Raw genomic sequence first — 17,591 nt, 5'->3', positions numbered from 1 at the left:
TGTCAGAGTTGTCCAGTATAAATATAGGAAGTGTAGGGGCCATGTTAATAAACAGAAAATTGCTGCAGTGATTGTCACTGCTGGAGCAAATTGGAATCTGGATCAGTGGGATGGAGATATATGGGATTCAAGTGAATCAGATTGTAGTCCTGATGTAAAAGCAAAGTCTACACTGAAATAGGATGGTAAAACTGTTACTGCTAACCCAGTGACTAGATATAGACCCGGCACGCACTCACACAATCCAGGAGGGGGTGTTGTGGATTTAACCACACTGGAAGATTGTACACAGCAGGAATTTGGTGAGATTATTACTCGATTTAGGCAAAAGTCAGGGGTGCCCTTACTCACCTGGATGGTGTGCATGTATGAAGGGGGTTCCTGGGGGCCTGTTGGTAGATTCCACAGATTCCCCACACTTCCTGCCTCTGTCCACTGACACCAATATACAAGAAGTATTGTGGGCTGGACCCCCTCCAGATGCAAATGGTCAAGCTTTGCAGGTGTCTTTGTTGCACCTAGCAGCTCAGGGGTGTAACCGCAGATATCCTATTACCACAGATTGGCCCACTGAAGAGAGAAAGTGGTATACTTTAAAGGGTGCAGTTAAGAAAATCAGAGAGCATGCAATGAAAGAAGCAGTTCATGTAGATGAACCGGTACATATGGGGGTGGTGCCATTGTCAGTGTCAACCAGAAATATAGTTTTAAGAACTGCCCCACTCGCATATAGGAGTGCCATTATGACTTTGTGAGTGGGCATGACTGGGAAGCCAACTGATGAAGTGGTAGATGCTATTCAGCAATTGTCAGATCTGAGTGAATGGGACAAAGGTGAGGACAAACCACGAGAGAGAGAGAGAGAGAGCGAGAGAGAGAGAGAGAGAGAGAGAGAGGGGGGCACAGTAAGATAAGAACAGTGCGCAGGAGACAAGATAGCAGAGATTCCTGAGTGTCAAGAAAGGACAAATTACAAGACAGGTGGTGTAAAAGCAGAAAAAGGACACTTCACCTTCAGCACCTCCTTAGGAGGAGCAGGGAGAAGGGTCCATGGGTATCCCTTTCCAGTAGCAGTCAACATATGCTGAGTTGAGAAAAACAGTGAGTGCAATGTTAGAGGCTGAGTCTGGATACGCTCGGTCTTAATTTGACTTGGATTGTGGCAGAGTCCCAGCAGGTGCAGCTCGTATAAAAGTTGACAGACAACCTCATGTTAATGTTAAGATTTTTTGGAGGCCTGGGAACACACAAGAGGTCCGAACTTAGAATAATAAAGGGCGGAGGCCTCATTGATTCATGGAAGTCCTTCGAGATTTAAAGGTTGACAGGAGTAGAAATGAAGATAGGTAATTTGAAAGACAGAAATCTCAGGTATCGGGACTTGATTATCCCGATACCAGAATATATCATTGGATTTTACATTCTGGAAGGGTTGACTCTAGGACTCGGAGGAAAAACGTATCAGTTTGGAGTGAGTGCATTGACTTGTACTCCAGTGATTGTAGGCAAATTGAAAATCCCTCTGGTGCATGTGCCTTTGACCACAGAGTGTGTGCCTGTGAAGCAATACCGCATTCCTAGGGGTGAAAAGGAAATTTCAGATACCATTAATGCACCAAGTGAATATCCTGTAACAGCGCCACGATGCCTCCTGGCCGCTGGGCGCTTTATAAATCCAAATAAATAAATAAATATGTAGAGGCAGGAGTATTATGCCCAGTCTCTACTGCTTCGAACAATCCGGTCTGCCCTGTGAAAAAAGGGATCTGGAGAATGACTGTGAACTTGCATAGCCCAACCCTCTGTAACCAGCTGGTGGTAGACCACGTAGATAAAATACCATGTAAGCCAGACATACAAATCTCACATTACAATAAAGATATTCTGACTCAGGTAAAAGATGAGCGCAGTGTGCAAAATCATTTGGAAGCAATTGTTGAGGGATAGAAGAAGGAAGGCTGGGAGATTAACCCTGATAAAATTCAAGGGCCAGGTGAGACTGTGATATTTTTGGGAATTCAATGGCATAACGGGCATCGAGAGATGGTCCTAAAAGCCAGACAGAAGATACTTGAATTTAGCACTCCATTGAGCAAGAAACAAGCTCAGCCTTTCATAGGGTTGTTTGGGTTTTGGAGACCGCTTATACCACATTTAGGGCAAATCTTGGCCCTACTTTACAAAGTGGCATGAAAGAAATCTGAATTTGAGTGGGGCGAGGAGCAGCAGAGAGCATTTGATTTGGCAAAGGTCACAGTGCAGCGTGGGCTCGATTTATGGTCTTTGAAGTCAACAGAAGTGAAACTGAATGTATTTGTACATGAAAACTATGCTAATTGCAGACAATAGCGAGTTCCTTTGGGATTTTGGAGTCGCAAATTACCTAAAGCGGTTGATAAGTACACTCCATTTGAGAAGCAATTGCTAGCGTGTTATTGGGCTCTTATTGATACAGAACAATTGACAGTGGGTCATGATGTACTGAGCAGGCCCAAAATCCCAACTATACAGTGGGTGTTGAGGTTTCCTAAGACATACAGGATAGGTCACGCCCAAGAAGCCAGTATAATCAAATGGAATTGGTACATTCAAGACAGAGCAAAATCAGGAAAGCGTGGGGTTGCAAAACTACATGAGCAAGTGGCTTATATACCACCCGTAGACTACATACCATCTGGAAGTGACAGAAGTGCATGAGTCTCCAGTAAAATGGGGAATACCTTATGGGGATTTGACAGTGGAGCAGAAAGAACACACCTGGTTTACCGATGGCTCTGCCCACTGCATAGCAACTGAGCGCTATTAGAAAGCTGTGTCATATAATCCCAAGATAAAAAAGATCTTAACAACATCAGGGAAAGGAAAGAGCAGTCAATTTGCAGAACTCTATGCAGTTTATCAAGCTTTGAAAAAATAAAAACCTGGTCAATGTCATTTGTACACAGATTCATTATCAGTGGCCAATGGGCTAGCTGTGTGGCTGCTGACATGACAAAATAATGGGTGGAAAATGCATTCAAAAGAATTATGGGGATAGGAACTGTGGCAAGATATCTGGGAAATGCTATCACAAAGTGAGGTAATAGTGTATCATGTGGATGCACAATGTACTACTGATTCATTAGAATGTTAGTTCAGATGAACACACCAAGATTTCATCTGTGGATCCAGAGGCTCAGGACAGCGATTTGGAGGGTTTCGCCAAGTGGGCGCACCAGAAATGTGCACACATGGGAGAAAAAGCTCCTTGCAGGTAGGCACAAGCTTGGAGGATCAATATCCCTTTAGAGGTAGTGAGAACAATAGTTTTGCAATGTCCTGTGTGTCAACATCAACAGCATAGACCCATCCCCCATATTGTCCAGGGCATTTTGCGAAGAGGCAAGTTACCCGGTCAAATCTAGCAGATCTATTATATCGGACCTATGCCAATTAGTAAAAGTTGCCAATAAGCCTGTACAACTGGATACTTTTTTGGGACATTTGATGGTGTTACCATGCAAGAGGGCTGCACAATTGAACACTATTAAGTTGTTAGATCAAATCATATTGCATTATGGTGTACCCTTTTAGGTTCAGAGTGACAATGAGTCCCATTTTAAAGGCAAGTTGATTCAGGAATTCTGTCAGGAGAAAAATAGTGGCTTTACAATCTACCATCTCACCCTGAAGTGGTGGGTTTGATTGAGAGAATTAATGGTTTGTTGAAAGAACAGTTGCGCAAATCAGAAAATGGCAGTTTGATGGGTTGACTTGATCGTGTGTTTTATGCTGTGCAGATACTGAATAACAGGCCATTGGCTGAGAATGAGACACCTTTGACACGCCTGTTAACACCTGCTGTGCAGAGGAAAACTAATTCAGCTACAGAAACTATGGTTTATTCAGAGGTTACGCCAGGTGCTTTAGCTCCCTACCGCACAACTCCAGAATCTGTAGGAGTAGACTTGCATGCTCACAAAGAAATCAGATTTGAACCAAGAGATATAATAGTAATTGAAACTGCGAGTGGAGTACAAATTCCCATAGAACACATTGGATTGATTGCCCCTAGATCTGTATAAGCATTGAGGGGCATCCAAGTACTGGGAGGAGTGATAGAGGCAGATATCAGGGAGAAATTAAAGTCATTTTAATGAACAGTAGAGACCAAATACTGCCTATCCATGTAGGAGACAGGATAGCCTAACTGATTGTTATACCTGTACAATTATCCATGATCTGAAAAGGGGGAGACCCCTACAGTGTTAACTACTGGTGGGGACCATAGTTCTGGATCATCAGACCGCATGGTACTGGGTGCAAAGGTGTGGGTAGATAAACCAAGTGACCCATATGTACCCATAGATGTCAGGCAAGGATCAGGTCGTTTTAGTAATGGAAGCTGGTAGATAGAAATGGGACTATGTTCCTGCAAGCAAATGTTATTTAAGAGATTGATTATCAACACTAATATGTCTTTTCTGGATTTGCTTTACATATTCTGTGCCTGGCTGTTGCAATTGTGATAAATGGACTCCCTTTGGAAGGGTCAAACCGCACACCACAAGCACAAAATGTTGTATTTGCGAAGCCAACCAATGTGAATCTGATGATACTGAGGAATAATGTTTGTGGGTCACTTAATACTGACGCCGACATACCAGCCCCATCAGGCACAAAGAACTGAATTCGCAAAACATTGAGGATGATCCAAGTACAAGTTGCATGGCAAATATATCTACCAATGCATGCCCAAACGGACAAAATGTGGGCATACCTTGGACGTAAAGTATTGAACATACTTCTGTTTGAAGGATATGCATAATGCATTGGACTTACTGACAACATGTCTGGTAGTGGTAGCAACACCTGCTTCAACTTTGAGACACATTTTTGGAATGCTGCATAAATGCTCTTTACTGGAGAATTTGGAAGTGCAACACTTGTTTTCTGTCTGAGTACTGCAAATTCTGTCTAGAAACCAACCAAAAATGGAAGAACTTCACCCAAATAGTGACTTACCCACAGTGATGTCTGCTTTTTAATGGCTTGTCAGCCAGAAGAGGTTGGCAAACGTCAACAATTGAATATGATCAAAGAAATGTACCGGACTCTAATTGAGGAACAATTGTGTTGACGTGCTACAAGCACATACACCAAGGTTGATAACACTATGATTTGTAATCATACAGTTGTAGCTGCTAGTCATTTGAGCCATGTAAAACTTCCTGTAGGATGGCTTTTTTTGTGTTGAAATATAACCTATTCTTACATTCCAGCTAACATCTCTGGAGGACCATGTGCACTAACACGACTAGCCCTAATGATTTTTCCTTTGCAGTCAGCCCTACCTAGACTCAAAAGATCAGTTTTTGAATCTATAGGGCTATTTCCCAGGCTTTTAAATATTTTTTCCCTGCCTCTCTTTGGCCTCCAATCTTGTGATCTGTGCAAACTGTGCTGATGGCACCCAGTGTCTTATCCCCCTCACTGGAAATCATGCAGCTGACTCCTTCATAATCAACTCCACCTATAATCTTAAACATAGGTGGATGCTGCTTAATTTTCTGGCAGTTTACAATTCAAAGATGGAAATCATGATTGTTGGCACTGCCCAGAAACTCCGCAAATTGGACCCTGCATTCCAAACCTTCAAAGTAGCCAAATGCTCTCTCAAAACTCTTACAAAGACCAAAATCCTTGGAGTTGTTTTGGACCAGGAGCTGAGCATGAAATCTCATGTTAGTAATCTGGTTTGCTGCTCCTCCTACTATATCAAGCTCCTAGCACAAATCTGTCCTTTCCTAGATGCTAGCAGCTGCGCCACTCTAGCTTGAGCCATCATTGGATCCCGTTTAGACTATTGTTCAAGCCTTATACAGGGGGTAGGTCAGGGGGAACTAAATCGCCTCCAGGTTGTGAAGAACAATACCATCAAAGTGGTGTGTGGCCTGCACAAATCAGACCATAGGGGTCATTACGACCCAGGCGGTAAGTACACCAACTTTACCACCATGGTGTAAACTATGTTTACACCATGGTGGATGGCGGATTTACCACCCCATTCCAAGGTGAGTGGGGCAGTAAATCCCCATTTCCCATTTACCCTTCCCCATTCCCATTTTTGCCCCATAGGGCATAATGGGAGTGGGGAAGGCGCTAATTACGGCACCGTAAATTACGGTGCCGTAATTAGCACCAAGGCGGTTTAGCGCCATGGATTTTAACGCCTGCTAAAAGCAGCCATTAAAAATGGAATCAGGCGTTAAGGGTTAACGACGGCGTTAACCCTTAACGCCTGAGTTGTAATGAATGTGCATGTATCTGTAGCAAGAAAATGCCTGCACTGGCTTTCAATTAGAATGCACATTGTCTTCCGTACACTGTGCATTGCTCACTCCTGTCTTTTTTGCAAAAATCCAACTTCAGGTTAGCTTTTTCTATGCTGGGATGGCCCCCGGTCAGATGTACTCTGCTATCCAATAACTCGGGCCTCCTTCTGATCCCAAAAGCCAATCTGACTTTGGTATCGGATGGTTGCTTCCCTATGGCTGCTCCTCACCTCTGGAATGCACTTCCGCCTGACTTGAGATCTTGTTCCTCCCTGAAAGCCTTCAAACGTATGCTGGAGAATATCCTATTTGAATGGGGGACCCCTGTTTTTCTCATTTTACTTCATTTCTTTCTGTGTTTCTTGTTTTTTTGTCCTGTACCGCGCTCCCCTAAAAATCCCCAGACTGTGATTTAAATGTGCATTTGTTATCAGAATCTGATGTCCTAGCTCTTGCATATTCATTGGTGGGAGTTTGGGTATTAGCTGTTGGGGCTATAAATATTTGATTAGGTTAGCATGTTTAGTAGTGAAGGGGTTAAATCATACCTCTGAAGCCTTAGAAGATTTGCTTCTAGATAGCAAAGGTATGAGAAAAGCAGTTTTACAGAATAGAGCTGCTATTGATTATTTGTTGTTGAAACATAATTTAGGTTGTAATGCATTTGAAATAATGTGTTGTTTAAACTTGAGTGATGAAGTGAGGTGTGACACATATCAAAGTCGGACACTGGCAGGTATAGTTCTCATGTTTACTGATCAAAAGAGAACTGTATATAGAGTAATACATTTAGCTGAGATTAATACATGAAGACATCCACCAGCCCCTCTGGCGAGCTGGCTCCCAACTGACTCCTTTCAAATGACTCCGCTTCCACGTTCCACTCAACATTCCATTTATGTGACATCACCCAGTCAGCACAATCACATACCAAATTAGGCAAATCACCACAAGTGACCATTCCCAGTCTGTGTAAAACCATGTTCAAAATTTGAAGGACTTGACAAAGCAAGTAAAATCTTACCACACTAGGAATTCGTGGGACGGGTTGTTTTATTGGATTCCAGATATTGGTGGAATTTTACGTTATGCTTTTGCTTGTGTTTTTATAATTGTTGTACATTTTTTCTTGTTGCTGTATTTCTAGTTCAGTTATAATGTTTCATCGATTTCAGAAGCCGACTTTAGTGCCACTGAATTATGGAAATCAAATGTCCAATAGTGGAATGTAATGCTTTTGAAATGTAAAGTTTTTGACTAAAACATGGAGTCTGTGTGAAATGCATTCTGAGTGAGCCCAGAGCGGCAACGTACATTTTCTTCCTCAGTGAGATCTGAATTTTAATGTAAGATTTGAAGACTGTCTGTACTATCCATTAGAAAAACATGTGCTCGCCTATGCTAGTCTGCATTGCTCCAAGGACTGTTTTAAATAGAGATGCTAGCAGCTCTTCGCTCCCATGAGAAAGAGAATAGTTCGCTTCTTCAGATGACCATGGGCTATTCGGATGATCCTCCCTCACTTCTCCACCCCTAGGGTCATGTTACGCTCACCTGGCTCCCACAGGGGCGTTGGTCAGACCCGGACAGCTGCGGTCTCCACCCACGTGATGCGTAGTGCAGCGATGACTGACTGGATCTGCCCTCCTAATCTTGTCTGCTTAACCCGTAGAAATATTCTCCTTATATTCTTGAAAGATGAGCTCTCCATCCTGCGTAGATTTGCAGGGGCGCGTCGATTCCAGTTACTTCACTGCTTTGAAGGCTCGGGAGAGTTCCGGAGAGTATTGACTCTGAGGTTCCTGGCGAGGACCAGTAAGTATTAAGTTCATAGAGTTCAATATGTCCGATGTTCACTCTTGTTCCCCCCTTCCTTTCTTGTCTTGCAGCTGGCTCGTGAAAAGATGCTCTTGTAGCAGCTGGTGGCGCTCAGGTAAGAGACTGTATTACCCGGCGCTGTCCGGTAAATGTTGCACGAGGAAAACGTGTTGTTTTGTCTCTCTTTACAGATGCGGCATGTGAAAATATGGAGATTCACAAAAGGATGCCTCCGGTGGTAAATCAGGTAAGTCTATGGTGGTAAGAATTATATTTGTTGGTTGCCTCGGCTCACCTTGTGGTTTTCTTTTGTCTCCAAGGTGCCGAAGTTCGGCGAAGAAATGATGGAGGCAGCGCCGACCTGAAGGATGCTGTGAAGACTGGTGAGTATGGCGCGGCGCGGCGCTGCAGCTGGAGGTGCGACGCATGCAGAAATTATGTTCTTTACAGGTCCGGAGACAAGATGGATCCAGAATCAGGTGTGGAATAGAAATAAGTTTGTTTCCTAACCTTGTCCCTTTCTTTCCTCTTTGTTTTAGGAGCTCCGGATTCGAGGCGGCCGTGGCAGAAGACTGGATGCAGGCTGCAGGCACGGTGAGTGTTACGCTGCTGGATGCAGAATAACACGAAGCGTGTGTTGCTCGTCGGGCGTGGTTTAAATAGCCTCAAAAGTAGTCCCAGGTAAGAAGTCCCTAGAACCACACCGAGTAAAAAATAGTCCCTGTAGAATAATAGTCTCTTTCAGGCTTCATGTTGGATTGGAGTCATTTGCAGCATGGTCCGCCTGAGGTAAGTAATGACTATGAGCCTGGCTGAACCCAGATAGCCCCTAGCTGGGGCTGCTGGGGTTTTACTAAATGTCTAGATGCCTGCTCCCGGGGCTGATGGGTTTGGTCCAGATGCCTGGCGGTAGGCATCATGACAGCTCAGGATCCAAAAGCGATGGCCTTTTCCTGGCCACCTGAGAAGAGGATCCAAGGGAAGTAGGAGTGAGAATACCTTCAGGTTTCTCACATACCATTCCCCAATCCAGGTTGGTCCGGGGTGCTTCACATGGAAACCGGGAGAGGAAGTCTATGTTTCGTTGCGCTCAGCCTTTCCGGTGTTCTACTGTGAAGCAGTAAGGTTTAAGGTCCAGGAACCACCACATTACCCGAGGGTTGGATTCCTTCCTCTGACTGATCCATACTAACAGAGAGTGGTCTGTTATTAGGCGAAACCTATGACCCATGAGGTGAATCATTGCCCACTTGATTGCCAGCACCTCTAACTTGACTAACTTGATGACTGAGTAGTTCTTCTGCTTGGGGAATAGCTTTCTGCTGATGTACAAAATTGGATGTTCCACACCATCATGCTTTTGTGACAGAACAGCTCCTAACCCCATTAAGGAAGCATCAGTCTGGAGGATGGATTCTTTGGAAAAATCTGCAACTTTTAAAATTGGGCTCTGACATATGGCATGTTTGTCATATGATCTTTTGGGGCTTAGCATTTTTCAATCTGTCTGTCAATCTGGATGTTTTGCTGGAGAAATTTTGAAGTAACCTGTGGTAGTACCGATTAGTCCCAAAAAGACCCTTAGATCATTCTTAGTTTTTGGAGTAGGAGTATCAAACAGCTCTCAGCTTCTTTTGCTGTGGTTGGACAGTACCAGTATCCACAAAGAATCCCAAATACCTAAACGCAGATTGGGCCAGCTTGCATTTTCTCGGATTAGCAGTCAGCCCTGCTTTTCTTAGCACTCGCATATCTGTGGAAAGGTAGTACAAATGATCTTCCCATGTCCTGCTATATATCACAATGTTGTCTACTTAGGCTCCTTCAAAATTCTGAGTATGGCTGGAAGATTTTTTCCATCAATCTCTGGAATGTTGGAGGAGCACTATGCAAACCAAAAGGCAGGACTTTAAAATGAAACAACCCCATGGGAGTGGCAAAGGCAGTTGTTAGGGAGAATTCTTAGAAATGTGCTAATTCCCTTCTACCTTAGAGACCCGCAGATCTTTTTGGTGGACTTTTAATTTCTAACCTGGAGAGAGTGAGACCTTTTTCCCACTCTACCATGTATTTTTCTGTGATTTAGTCTCTGTGTTTCTATGGAGTCTGACAGTGACACAGGAAAGTCTCTTATATTTCCCAAAGGTTTAAATACCTTCTCTTGGTGAAACTACTGTTTCCAAGAGCAGTGAAGTGAAATCGACTTTACTTACATTTTGTAACTTTCTAGACCCAGAACACACTATCTTACCATAGGGTGATTGAGGGGCTACTTAGTATCCCTTTTGTCTAGTTTCCCATTTAACATTTTTATGTTACCCTTTCTACAATTAATGGCTGGTGGCAGTGGTTTACATTTTACTACTATTGTGTGTTTTGCACCGCAGGCTGCAATCGCAGTTGCAGTAAGGCACCCATGGGTGCCCATTTTGTAAAAATTGCCCCAGTTTTGTTTTTTTCTCCATTTCTTGTTGGAAAGGCCTTTTTTGAGATTTACTCTGCGTGCCAAACCAGATTTGGTCCCTTTGTTCATTTTGTCTTTGGCGGGATTCAAGAGTGAAGCCCACCTTTGGCTCCAGCGTGTCTGGCAGAGGCAGGAGGTGAGGGAGGTGCCCAAAACTCCCTATGCTTAGTCTCCTTGGTTACAGGAGTGCACCCAAGGGTGATTGGCTGGAGGGCTGTCCTCGGAGGACAGCCACCCTGCTGTGTGATTCACAGCTAGGCTGCGAATGAATGGGAAAAACCTGCCTAAAAAGTGAGGCTTTTTGGCTTGGAAGGCAGAGTCGACACAGGACAAAGAAATCCGAAGAAGAACTCGGAAGAGACGCCTGCTGCAAATCCTGGACTGTTGGTTTGCCCAGTGAAGCCCTGCTGCTCTGCTGAAGCTCCGAATTTGCCTCCACTGGAGAAGACTTGCAAAGGACAACTTCTCCCCTTGGGTTGGTGTGACCAATCGACCCCAAGATGAGCTCATCTGGAAATCCTCATGAAGCTGGCTGTACTGCCATTGCTGCTGCAGGAACCGAAGTGCCCGGGAGAGGAACACCAGAATCATGTGAGTGTCTTTAAGTCAGACCTGAGCTCCAGGAAGATCCTCTGGACTCCCAGGAAGCAGGACTGGCCAGGCCTGAGCCACCTCAACAGAGTGCTGGACCCCAGATGGCAGGAAAGTCCAGAGTGGTATCTGAGAGACTGTGGTGGTGCTATTTGCTATAGACGCGAGGTGCTGAAAATGCAAAGTGCAGGTGAATTGAAGTTTGCCCTTTGCTGCCGCCAAGCTTCCCATTGTAGTGCAGGAGTTCCAAGACGTCCTCCCTCTTGTCCCCATGACTAAGGCCCAGGAACAACAGGATCTGCAGACCTACACAGGAACAGAGGCCAGCTGGAACCATTTGTTCTAACCAAAGGTACTGTAAAACTAAGGGGACGTGCCTCTTGTTGTGTAGCCTTACTTGTTCTCAGTTGAGAATTGTCTTGGTTGCTTTTGCAGCTTTGCTTGCAGCGTTGCCCCTCACAAGCTCCCCAGCTTGTGGCCCTACAGTGATTCTTTATTTCTACAAAGACTTAGAAAACATTGTGCAAGACTTTTACTTACCTACAAGAAGTACTTTTGCTCAATTAATATTGGCTGGCCTGGCTCCCTGAAAGACTCTTCCTCCCTCTGACTGTGTGCTTTACCTTTCCTCCAACAAAGGGTTAATTTACTTTGCATTGGGGGTTCAAACGTACTTACCTGCTTCAGAATATTTGCTTAACCTTTGTCTTATTCTGAAACCTTTTCTTTAACACCAACTCAGTCTTGCTCTAAATGTACCAGTGATATATTAATGTCCAACGTGTCCTAGTCATTTAAGTCACCTGAGGGTGTTGGAAACATCTGTGTGCCATCCCAAATGGGTATTTGCTGATTTAGAGAAACTAAGAGTGTGTATTTAGAAGTGTATTTGTGTGTTGTTTATATATTGCTCCCTTCTAAAGAAAGCTTATTCAACTGACAGTTAAATAAATTAATAATTGTTTAATCAAGAAACCTTGAGTGTAAGAGTTTATTTGAATACTTGTCACTGTGTCATCTGTACAGTACAGACTTATATGGGGTTCCTATTGCCAGGAGGTCATGGTTGCTGTAGTCTCCCAAAGGGCACTGCACACAATCTTGCCTAACAGCAGTGTTCTCTTTATCAGGTCAATGATAAGGAACTTGCCAAAAGCCTTTCATTAGATCTATGGTTGAAAGGTAGACAGCGTTACCCAGATGGTCTATCAGATCGTCGCTACAGGACATTAGGAATGCGTCAAAGGCAGAGATGGTTCACCTTTCTAAAGTCTATGCAAAACCTCAAACTTAAATTGGACTTTGCCACCAATACGATAGGTGAGGACCAAGGACTATTAGAATGATGTTAGCCTCTAGAATGTTTTTAACTTCCTGAATTATGGAATATTTTCTAGCCTCGGTAACTGATAAGGTTTCAAGTGTACCACTTTGCCCACAGGAGTGTGCATGTGATGATAAATATCCTTCTGTTCCTTCCTTCTCAGATTCTTCCTTTAGCCTAGGGAACACAGCTTTCTCAAGCACCCCTTGAGCAATGTTATCCCCTTGATTAATTTTGAATGGGTCCGTCCCATTATTTTGTAACAATACCTAGAAGCGAAGGCGGTGGAACGGGGCTGGAACATCAGAGCCCCAGAGGCCCGACGGGGCCTCCCGCAGCACCAGAGCGGCGACCGAGTGGCGGTATGTGTGGAGGACGGTGGGAGAACTGGAAGTGCTCACAGGCTTGCGGCCTGGAAGGAGTGAGGGGAGAAGAGGCGGGTGAGGAGAGGGGCGGCACGCTCACTAATTCCGAGTGTGCAGCAGCATATTGGCCCTGGGTACAGACCCCTCCTAACTGCCAACTGAAGGAGGGAGGCGGGCACAGTAATACGTTTTGGTGGCATCCTTTGGGGCCGGCAGAGGCAGCACTGCAAGAGGCTGAAACACAATGCCCCCGCCCAGTCGTACATGTCCCTTAGGGATGGGAGTGTGGCCTCCAGTGGGACAGGGGCAGTGACTGAAGAGGAGAAGGAGCCAAGCTGTGCTGGCAGAGACTGGGCCTAGCAATCATTGTGCTGCTGGAATTGTGTGGCCGGGAGCTGAGATAATTGTATTTGCTGTCAGTGCAGCCTAAGGCTGAGAAAAGACCTGCACCATCCCCGGACATCTGTGGTGCACCGAAAGTAGGAGCAGTTGGCGGCAGGGGCACTCAGAAGGGACTCAGAAGTGGGAAGTACCAGTTGGACATTTGGCAGGGCAGACAATAACAGCTCTAGAGGGGATAAGGGGGTGAGGAAGAGTGCCCACTCAGAGAGTCAGTGAGGGGCCATAACCTAGGCTACACAACAGGGGAAGCTTGGACCCCCTACCCAAACCTTCCATCTTCAGGCGAGCGGAGGGGGAGGAGAAGATACAGGGCTGGTTAGAAGTGAACCCAGGCAATAGTGAAATGGTGACAAGGAGGCTAGCCCCACAGTGAAACAGGGTGGAGAGCCATTAAAGAGGCAACACCTGGAGAGATGGTGAAAGACAAAGACAAAGGAAAGAAGCCACCCACCCAAGCAAAGATGGACTCATTTACGGTCCCCCTGAGGGATCAAGCGAGCGGAGGGAGAGTGGAAGCGTTGGAGGCACGGAGGTTCCCCGGAAAACCCCTGCGTTGAATTGATATTTTATTTCTATCGCGCTCATATACAAGTGTTTCAGAGCATTGAATGAACTGCTCCTTGTTATCAAGGAATCCAAGACCTTGTTTGAGAGCAAAGTGGATGCTGTGGGGGCAGAGGTGAGCTTCCTGAGGGAAGACCTCGATAAAATATCATCGAGAGTTGGGGAAGCAGAGAATAGACTGTTGGAAGTGGATGACACAATACCTCAGATGCAGAAGGACATTCAGGAGTAAAAGAGTAGGACGAAAGTGGTGGAATAAAAGGTAGAGGATGCAGAAGGAGGGCATGCTACAACAACATCTGGATACTGGCGCTCCCAGAGGAGCTAGAGGGCCACTTCATGGAGCTATATGGATGTAAAACATCTGTTCCTGATGTCATGGAACAATGAACTCAACAAAATCGAAAAGGTATGTCCTCAATGCCAACCCTTGCAAGCTGTAGTCAATTCAACAAGTCAATGTTGAAATATGAATGCAATCCATACTGCATATCAGCTCCACAGACAAACTAGAAGTGCACAGCATGACACTTCCTATATGTCAACAAGCAACAGCATGACTAAATGCTTGTTGTTGGTTTCCAAACATATCCATATGACAACAACATTCAGTTTGTCAACATCCAATTTCACAAACTTGCAGAAGTTAAAATATTTGTCCAGACAATAAAACGTTTCCTTCTTTTCAAAGACATGTATGTACACAGAGAGCAATTTTCTCTATCTCTTACGTATACTGTCACTATTCACAAATCATAAGGTCTAAGCCTAGATGAAGCACTGATTGACATTGGCAGCACAGTCTTTAAAGAAGGTATGAGTTACGTAGCACTTTCACATCTGCGTACACTCAATGGTCTATTCCTAGTTAACTTTGATGCAAACAAAGTCAACGCTGACATTCCTTGCAACCTGGAATACAGCAGGCTACAGGCACTATACACCCCTCTTCTAGATATGAACCCTGTACTTCAAAAACTGAAACCTTTAGAAAAACAACTAATACAAATAGAAGCTATAGCAGATCTCCCAACAATACTGCTAAAGAAAACAACGACCAACTCCCTCTGCATCAAACAATATAACCACAAAACTGTCTAGTTCAAAGTCAACTACACGTCCATCAGAAAAGAAAGCTTCTCCACAAAGATCTGCAGGCCCATCAGATGATCCACAAACAGAACACTCTGGTCCATTTAAATTCAGAAACACAACTGGAGTAAATGTTTATGCTATTGTAACAATGAATGTTCTCTTTCAATTGCCACCAATTATTCACAACATTTACTTGAACAGCTCGGACCATTTATAATTGCAAATGCTCATCCTTTATAGAAATGCCACAAATAATCCTGACAACACTTACAGTACCTCAGATACAAGAAAATAATTGGATTAATGTGCAGGAATGGTAAAATGTACCATAAACACACAGGGAGATCCACAAGAATTCCTAATGTACTTACTAGAAGTACTGGAAACCAAAAACATCCCAATAAATAAAATATTCCATATTTCATTCACATGGAAACATACATGCACTATCTGCAACCATGTTTCACAAGACCACATCCCTAATGAACAATTTGTATATGTATACATACAAAATTCTGAATCCATTCTATTTCACCAACATCTGCAGAATGCAAATCATGGAATATTATGCCCTTTTTGCAAATCAGACAATCGTTCCACCATACAAATAAACTCACATCACAAATATGTTATACTAATTCTTATAAGGTACAATGCAGATAGTACCAAAACAAATTGTAATCTTACAGGCTTCACACACGGCCAAGTATCTCTTTGAAAGAAAACCTTCACAACAGTAGGTATAGTATACCACACTGGTGCCACAACCACTTCAGGGCACTACACTGCATATGTCAAAAAAAGAAGTGGTTGGTTTGAACCTAACGATACCTCCGCTACTCCAAAACATAGGTTACCAGCAAATTTAACAAATGCCTACTTAATATTCCTTCAACACAAATGTAGTCACTAAACTATAGCACAATAAACAGTTAGAATACGCCAGCAGGTATCTAACTACATCCCTAATACTACAATAGTACTTTTGAAAGTCTATCTAGTTAGAATACACTAACAGGTATCTAACTACTTGAAAAATACCCTTCATTCAAAACACTTCAAATACGCCATTTCAATTCTTATACGACAAAACATCTTCTAACCTCTAATGTAGTTAGAATACAACAACAGGTATCTAACTACTTTAAGCATTCCCTTAATCACAACATACTTCAAACAAACATACAATCACCCTTACACTCACGTAACTGTAATAGTTTGTTTTAATCCAGTACAGATTTTGTTTTCCCAATGAGCCAATGATTATGTAATGTCAAAACAACGCAGTGTGTCATACACTATTGTTGTACCAAACATAGTACTTAGAATGTACTATTCATGAGGGTCTAAAAAATGTTATATGTATAATTGTATACAACTACAGCTTTTAAACTATGCTACTTAACAAATTGTTTTGTTTTTTCCTCAGAAAATAAACCAGAGATTCCAGCTTCATAACGCTATATGCATAGCAATTATTATCAAATACATATTGTATGCACACTATCCTCATTTGTACTACAATCATAAGTACCATATACAGTTCAATTACATCATTCCTCCATATTGCAAACACTTTGTACTTCCATTACATTACCTATAATTACTATACACATATCACAACTATGGTGACCGCAGACTCAGCGCCATTTCCAACCCCTTTTTCACCTATAAAAACAGCTCCACATTACCTTCATTCCACTTCCCTACCATTTCTACACCCTCTTTCAGCTATCAAATAACCCCAAATGTCTTTCCTAAACTGTCCGTTCACGGCGCTGTCTGCAAACTACTGCAGTGTCCATAGACAGCTACAACACCTGCCCAACCTTTTTCCATCTACAAATATAGGCCCATATCATCTTTGATCCACTCCCCGGCCCGTCCTAGTCTAGATGTAGGCCTTGAACGCACCCACATAATCCAGGAGGGGGTGTTGTGGATTTCACCACACTGAAAGATTATACACAGCAGGAAGTTGGTGAAATTACTACTCGACTTAGGCAAAAGTCAGGGGAGTCCTTACTCACCTGGATAGTGCAAATGTATGATGGGGGTACTGGGGGCCTGTTGGTATATTCCAAAGATTCCCCACACCTCTTGCCTTTGTCCACTGACACCAATATACAAGAGGTATTGCGGGCTGAGCCTCCTCCAGATGCGAATGGTCAAGCTTTGCAGGTGTCTTTGTTGTACCTAGCAGCTCAGGGGTGTAACCGCAAATATCATATTACCACAGATTGCCAGCTGAAGAGAAAAAGTGGTATACTTTAAAGGAGGCTGTTCAAAAAATCAGAGAGCATGCTATGAAAGAAGCAGTTCTTGTGGATGACCCAATACATATGGGGGGGGGGTGCCATTGTCAGTGTCAATGAGAAATATGGTTATATGAACTGCCCCACTCGCGTATAAGAGTGTCATTATGACTTTGTTAGTGGGCATGATGGGGAAGCCAACTGATGAAGTGGTAGATTCTATTCAGCAATTGTCAGTTCTGGGTGAATGGGACAGAGGTGAGAACAAACCACGAGAGAGAGAGGGGCACAGTGGGATAAGAACATAGTGCAGGAGACAAGATAGCAGAGATGCCCAAGTGTTAAGAAAGGACATGCTTTTGGTATTTCTGAAAGATGGTGTACCACGGGAAAAGATTG

The sequence above is a fragment of the Ambystoma mexicanum genome, chromosome 9 (genome assembly GCF_040938575.1).
Source record: "Ambystoma mexicanum isolate Mex_15411 chromosome 9, UKY_AmexF1_1, whole genome shotgun sequence".
Taxonomy (NCBI): domain Eukaryota; kingdom Metazoa; phylum Chordata; class Amphibia; order Caudata; family Ambystomatidae; genus Ambystoma; species Ambystoma mexicanum.
This window is presented reverse-complemented; position numbering follows the sequence as displayed.